This window comes from Athene cunicularia (genome assembly GCF_003259725.1).
Source record: "Athene cunicularia isolate RWA chromosome Z unlocalized genomic scaffold, athCun1 chrZ_part2, whole genome shotgun sequence".
NCBI lineage: Eukaryota > Metazoa > Chordata > Aves > Strigiformes > Strigidae > Athene > Athene cunicularia.
The window spans coordinates 629,611-637,799 of NW_020799143.1; positions in this window are offsets into that span (position 1 = coordinate 629,611).

Below are 8,189 nucleotides of genomic sequence, written 5' to 3' on the forward strand. Positions count from 1 at the left end.
TTTTTTTTTTTTTTTTTTTTTTTTTTTTTTTTTTAAATACCTTAATTTGCTGGTTAAGCTTAAAAATACCTTCTCTGGCAGCCCCTAAAAAGGTGGTATCTTCTAATTCAGTCTCTAGTCGATGTTCTTCTTATTGGGTTAAATCAGTATATTGTTGCCTTAACATCATAAGCTGGACAGCTTCAATCCTGTTCTTAACAAGGTTAATAAATTTGTTCAAAATACAAAGTCCAAAAGCGAGAGTTAATAAGAAAATAATCAGGGGTCCAATTAAGGTTGTGTTTTTATCTCCTAAAGAACTGAAAACTTTGCTTAAATTATCATTTATCTATAAATTGCAATACCAGGATTCCGTATCATTTCTCCATACACAGGTTCGATTATAAAAGCTGTTTCTGTATAATTTAGCATATTCAGTTTTATTTTTATCTGACCAAAATCCCTTGACCCCTTTGTTATATCTCTGTTCATTAAGCCATAACCATATATAAATAGCTCTATCTTTGTTGATCAATTTATGTGTAAGTGTCCACTGGCATTTACTCTCCCCTACATCAATTCCTCCTTTCTGAGTTCGGTTCACACAAAATCTGCCCTGATTTGGAAACTGGATTGGCCATGTTCTGTTTTCTTCCCAGGTAGTATTGTTAATACCACTGTAATTACTCACAATCTGCAATGGAGTAAGGGGTACAGAGACCCACGTCCAGCTGGACAGTTCTACAGGTCCTCCACAGACCCAACAGTGGCTTAGATTGAAAGTTCTGCTTATTGCCTTGGCTAATAAAACAAACATTATCTTCAAGGGGATCACATGGAACATTTCGACTTTCTGTATTCATTACAGGGCTGATACATATAATTAGGAGAAAAAGGAAACCACTAAAGTGGGGTCCAGTATGGCACATTTTTCTGTTTGTCCCTAGACCATTGGGTTGCTGCCAACGGCCAGGTGTTTATCTTCTTAACAGCAAAAATGGAGGCCAACCCGGTCTTGCCCTCACTTCGAATTTATTTTTAGTCTTCTTCTCCTTTTTGTTACTCTTATTCAACTTCTTATTCAACTATACACAATGGCTTATACGCTTATTTATAAAGCAGATACCACAACTTATAGCAAACATTCAGGATTTTAGAAAACTTTATAACAAATACATTAAATATTCTTTTTACCAATATAGACTCCTAATTATTCCATTAGTCTTAATGAGTCCATCCCTTTGTTGATTCCGCTGCATTTGAAGCTTTAGGTCTCCTGGCATTGATTCAATCTTCCACTGAGGCTTTTCTGTAACAGGTCCTTTTACCCTGGAAACTTGAGTCCACCCTCTCTCAGCAGTTCTTATAGCAGTTTTTGTGGTTAATAGTACTAGGAATGGTCCTTCTTATCTATGAGATAAGCTTTCCTCCTTCCAAGTTTTAATAATTACTTCATCTCCAGGTTGTATTTTGTGTACTGAAAATCCTAAAGGAGTTCTCTGGGCTAATATTCTCTTCATTCTTAATTTATTGAGGTTGGTTTCGGTTTTTTGTTTGTTGGTTTGGTTTGGTTTGGTTTGTTTTTTTCCCAGTGATTTTAATATATTGTTGAATTGTCACATATTCTATTAATCGATGCCCTAAAGGCATATCTTGGGAATATGGTATCCCAAACAGTATCTCAAAAATTGAGAGATCTGTCTCTGAATTTGACATTGTTCTAATATGGAGTAAGGCTAAGGGTAATCTGTGCGAGTTTAATCTGTGAGAGTTTAGTTTCTAACATTAATTTAGATAACTATTGTTTCAAGGTCTGATTCATTTGCTTTACTCATCTAGAACTTTGTGGATGCCACAGAGTGTGATATTCCCAAGTAATGCCCAGAGCTTCTCTAACCAACTTTATGATTTTAGATGTGAAATGTTTACCTTGATCCAAATCAAATGCTTTTATAATTACAAATCGTGGTATAAATAGTTCCAGTACTATTTTAGTTACTGATTGAGCAGTTGCTCTGGTGGTAGGAAAGGCTTCTACCCAGTGAGTTAATTGATCTACCATTACCAGCAAATATTTATATCTCCCAACTTCGGTGGTTCTGTGAAATCTATCTGGACCCTCTCAAAAGGTTGATAAGCTGTTTTCCTTCCACCAGCTGCGGTCTGTCTCATAGTTCTTTTATTAATCCTTTGACATGTTAAACAACCGTATATAGCTTGTTTTGCAATTTCATATATTCCAATACAGCCAAATTATCTCAAGAAATGATCACTCAAAGCCTTAGTGCCCCAAGGACTTCATTTTCTACAATTTGTAATTTATATTTTGAAACCTTTAATCCTTTTTCTCTTACAAAGTTCAGCAGTTCTATAGTCCCCATCCTGACATTGTTCTCAGTTTGTCCAGCTATTAATAAATCATCTACATATTGTAAAAGCTTTATTTTTGGGGATGGCTTGAATTTCTGCAGTAACTTTTTTAATGCCTGCCCAAAAAGTTTAGGCGATTCTGTAAACCCTTGGGGTAGCACTGTCCACCAGTTGTTATTTTCTATTATTAGATGCATCTTCCCATTCAAATGAAAAATAGTCTCTGTTCCCCTTGTCCAGGGGGGCCAGGACCAAAATGCATCCTTTAAGTAAATTACACTGTACCAAAGATACTTAGGCGTAGTTGGTTAAGCATCATATAATTTGAGCTTCTGTTAGCAATAATAAATCCCCTCAGAATATTTTTTACAGTTAATTTTTCTGCACTCATATCGACTACAAATCCAAACTCTTCTCTCTGGGGACTATTTTTTTTTTTTATCAAGCTCTCCTTTGACGTTTTGTCTCCAGAAAATAGAGCTCCCGACTCCCATATTCTTCTTTAAACATCCTTTTATCCTGCTCCTGCTTTCTACAATTCTGCTGTAAATGTCCCTCATTTCCACAATAACAGCATGGTAATTCGTTTCCTCTAATTACTGCCCCTTTCTTTGCACCACCCAAAGCTCCAGATAAATCCATTAGAATGAGATCTCGGTGGTTTCTCTGACTGCCGCAATAAATATTTTCACGCTTTCTGCTTTTCTTCGTCTCTCCTAACATACACTTTCTGTGTTTCTTTTAATAGCTCCTGCAGACTTCAGTCTTTACACTGCAGACTCCGGTCTTGCCAATTGTCTACTTTTTTTCTAACTTTTTCCTGATGGCACCTCACAAATTGGCTATGAATTGAGGGGTTTTTTTTTAATAAAGCCTCTCCCACCGGGCATGTCGGATCTACCCCCAAATACATTTGTAAATTCTCTCTTAATCTTTCTAGCTAATCCATGAGTGGTTCATCTCTCCCTTGATGTTTGCTAAAGACTTTATTAATGTTTTGCCCCCAAGGAACTGCTTCTCTAATGCCGACCACTGTTAAATTTCTAAGGTCCCTGATATTCTGTCGGCCCTGTTCTTGTTGATGATCCTAATTAGGGCAGACAATGGGCCATTTCTGATCTGCTGGCGGCCCTGCTTGATTTTGCAGTTCCCACAAACACATTCCGTCTTGTCTAATAATTTGCCTTTCCTTGGTCGTAAATAAGATGCTTAAAATGGACTGTAATTCTTCCCAAGTGTAAGTATTGGGACCTAAAAATTGATCTAACCTCTCAGCTACTCCGAGAGGATCATCTAATAGAGTCCCCATTTCCTTCTCAAAATTACATCATAATTTTACATCATAAAAGTACATTGGAGGTGTTTAATGGGACTGCCACAAATCCGATGCCTCCTTGATTGCCTCTGTGGGGTGCTTTCCATAAGGGATATAAGGAAGCTCCCTCAGTTACAGCAGTTTTACTTCTTGTACATGCAGCCGGAGGTAGAAGGGGAACCGCTGGGGTCGTTAAAGACGCCAGGGCTGTTGAAGCCGCTGGAGCTGTTAAAGCCACTGGGGCCAGATAATTAAATATGGAGGCAGCAAGTTATCTAGTGGTTCCCATTCATCATCTTCCCCTGTCCCTTCCTTGTTCTTATCCTCTTTTTCTTTGGATTTTTTCATCCTTATTTAGTGTAAGGATTGAAGATGTATAAGGATGTGAAGTCCTGATCCACAATTTTGCATAATCGCTTTCTTCTTGATTAAACGATTTTATTTTTTTTTTTTGAATAAACATATGTATTTAAAGCCTGGCAAATCCAGTCTTCAGAAGATCCAAAAGTAGGCCAGGAGACATGTGGTTTTAAAGGTTTCGTCGGCCATTCAACTGTACAATATTGGACTAATTTTAATTTACTTTTTCCTCTTCTAGGACATCTTTCATTCCAATTTCTAATCATGCCTAATGGACTATCTGGTGGTATATCCAGTAATATCCAGTAAGTTACTCTTTTTTTTTTTTTTTTTTTTTTTTTTTTTTTTTTTTTTTTTTCTGGTCCTGGGTTTTTGATTCCTTTTGACCCATCTAGGAGTTTTACTGTGGTAACTCCTACAGCCCTTGTAGGGGGTTGGATCCAGGGAGTTGAACCTCTTACCCACCCACGTATCCCTTGGGAATTTTTTGCGGCAATTCCTCTCACCTTGGGAATTTTCTACGGCAATTCCTCTTGCCCTTGGTTACTGATAAGAGAGTCTTGCGGGGGGGCTGAACCCTCTACCCACCCATGTACCCCTAGAACCTGTGCTCCCACTCATGAGTCCTATAGGATCTGCTTTGGTCCTTCACCAGCCAATCCCTCACAGGAGTTTGAAACTGCGGTTAGAAGACCTCCACACTCGATTCGGAACTCAAATCCTGGCTCCAAAACTACTTTTGTTTCCAGAATGAGGTTCCGTCTCAATCGCACTCACACACAAGCAACCGAATACCACCCAACTGAACGGTATCACTTATACTCATGACTCCGTCATCTTTGTTCAGGACTTTGTGCACAAGAATTATGGGTATTTTATACTGCAGTCTTTCCTTTCGAGCTCCAATTCCTTTGACTATTACTTCTCTTTTGTCTGTTGATCTCTGGAGACTGACCCAGACTGCTACTTTCAAGCCACAATCTGTGGGGTGCCCCTCGAGAAGCCACAGTCCAGGAAAGCACACTGAGATCACGTCGGGGTCACCAAATTGTTAGACAAAGCCAATTTTTGTAAAAATATATAGTTTTATTTGGGTTCAATCGATTTAGGGTGGGAAGCAATAGGCAAAGCAGCGCTGGGTGCATGGAGAGCCGCAACTCTGCCACACGCACCCCAAGTTCCAAAAAGCAGCACTTTTTACACTCTCATACCATCGTCTTTAACCAGTCTCCTCCTGTCAGAGAGTTGTCCTGCTCTTTTCCATTGGGTCATTTGAGTTGCTGGGGTGCATGTTCTCCTCCTATTGGGTCTTTCGAAAGTCTCGAAGCCTTGGTCTCTTGGCATGCTTTTCTCCTATTGGGTCTTTTAAAAGCCTCAAGATCTCATCTTTTTGGTGGGCTTTTCTTCAAACAGCAGTTACTTATCAGCTCTAAGGTGGGGTTTCTGAGACATGGTTACATTGTTCTAATCTGAATGGCACACTTTACATTTTTATGGTTTAACATTTACAGATCATTCAAGTGTATCATACCGCCCTGCCCAACCTAGCAAGTTACTTACAATAGTTTATTACAGTACCTGCCTTGCTTAACTTAACAATTTAGTTACATTAGTTTATTACACCTATAATTATACAATGTTGGGATTCTATCTTAACATTCCTGACAATTGGTACTTTAAACGGTTCTTCTTTAGTTTCTATTACTAGAGCAGTTTTGGTTGGGTTTTTTGTCGTTTGTTTGTTTGTTTGTTTACTTTACATCCCCTCAGAATATTTCTTACAGTTGATTTTTCTGCACTGGTATCTACTAAAAATTCAAACTCTTCTCTTTGGGGACTTAATTTTAATTTTATTAAGCGCTCCTTTGTTGTCTTTGTCCCCAGAAAATAGAGCTTCTGACTCCCTTTTTCTTCTTTAAACATCCTTTTATCTTGCTCCTGCTTTCTACAATTCCTCTGTAAATATCCCTTCTGCCACAATAATAGCATGCTAATTCATTTTCTCTAATTACTGCCCCTCTCTTTTCACCATCTAAAGCTCCAGGTAATCCATTAGAACGAGATGTCAGAGGTTTGTCCTCTTTCCTCTGAGTTTCTCTGACTGCCGCAACAAGTATTTTCGCCTTTGCTTTCTGCTTTTCTTCGTCTCTCCTAACATACACTTTCTGTGCTTCTCTTAATAGCTCCTGGAGACTCCGGTCTTGCCAATTGTCTAATTTTTCTAACTTTTTCCTGATATCACCTCATAAATTGGCTACGAAATGAGTTTTTTAATAAAGCCTCTCTCACACGACGTGTTGGGTCTACCCCCAAATATATCTGTAAATTCTTTCTTAATCTTTCTAGCCAATCAGTGGGTGATTCATCTCTCCTGTTCGCTAAAGACTTAATGTTTTGCCCCAGAGGAGCTCTTCTCTAATGCTGGCCACTGTTAAATTTCTATTGTCCCTCATATTCTGTCGGCCCTGTTCTTGTTGATGATCCTAATTAGGGCAGTCATTGGGCCATTTCTGGTCTGCTGGTGGCCCTGCTTGATTTTGCAGTTCCCACAGATGCATTCCATCTTGTCTAATCATTTGCCTTTCCTCGGTTGTAAAGAGGACTCTCATAATTGACTGCATTTTATTCCAGCTATAGATGTTAGGTCCCAGGAATTGATCAAGCCTTTCGGATACCCCTGATGGGTCATCTAAAAGTTTTCTCATTTCTTTCTTTAATGCTCTCATGTCTCCAGTGTTAAGGGGGACACTTACAATCTTATTCCCCCTGTGCCTCCTCCCATAGGCACTTACCGTAAGGTGTTCAAATTGCTTCCTCAAACCTCTGCTCCATTTTCTTCTAGTTGTTTTTGCTTTTCCCGGTTATGAGTTCAACTAGCTGGTAGAGGGGAAGGAGCGCTAGGTTTCGGTTCCTCATCCTCTGAGCTTCACTCATAAGTAGGAGGATGATTTTCTAAAGTTTCCCACTCATTGTCTTTTAAAGTTTTCTTACTGGCATTTTTATTTTTCAATAATAGAACTTTTTATATTGTCTGGGAACCTTTCCACATATGTGCATAGTCACATCTTCTTGGTTATAAGGTTATTATTTACATATAAATTTAATGCCTGACATGTCCAATCATCAGTAGTTCCAAATTTCAGCCAAAATAAATTATCAGATTTGATAGGTTCTTTGGTCCATTTGACCATGCAGTATTGAATTATATTTTCTTTACTTTTTCCTTTTGTTTAAGACCAATTAGACTTTTTTTTTTTTTTTTTTTTTTTTTTTTTTTTTAACATACAGCCCAGGGGACTGTCCTGGGGAAGGTCGGGTAAATCGCTCCCTTTCTTGGAATCTTTACTTTACTTAAAGGATTTACTCCCTTTCTGGCCCATAGTAGTCACCCTAGTTATGTATCAACCCTGGGATAAACCTAGTTCTGTATCAGCCCTGGGACAAACCTAGTTCTGTATCAGCCCTGGGACAAACCTATCCCGAATCTCTTGCCAGCAACCCTGGGATAAACTAATCCCATACTGATCCTGGGATAAAACCTATCCCAAATCCTTTGCCTGAGTCCATTTCAAACTTTTCCTTTCGCTTCCCCCTTTGCTGGCCAAGCCCCTCGGGGAACTCTGGAACCGAGGCTAGAAAGGCTCAGCACTCACTTGTGACACAGTCACGTCTCAGTCACACCACACTCACTCAGGCAGAAAACCCTCCCACACCAAGTAGCACTCACAGTCCTAGGTCTTCGCTTGGATCCTTTGTGAGAAAACCTCTGGGAGCTTCTTCTGGGATTTTGTTTTTCTTTTGCTTGTTCTTATTGCCTTTTGTTCGTGATAATGCTGGTCCAAGAGAGTAAAGGAATCTGGGAGCCACCTAAAAGGTGGGGTGCGCCTCCCCTGGAAACCAATACCCTACAGGTTCTGCAGTATCACGTCAGGGTCACCAAATTGTTATAAATGCAGAGGCAGAACCAGAAAATAACTTTTATTGAAATGAGAACAAGCAAAACAAAAAAAGGTTTGATACACTGGGGAGCAGGGAGGGCTTCCGTTCCTCACCGATGGACCGAGGATGCCGCATGGATGGATGCATGACAACAATGCATAAACAAACCCACCACTCCTTATATTCTTTCTAACACATATTCATAAGATGAGTGTGTTTTAGTCCA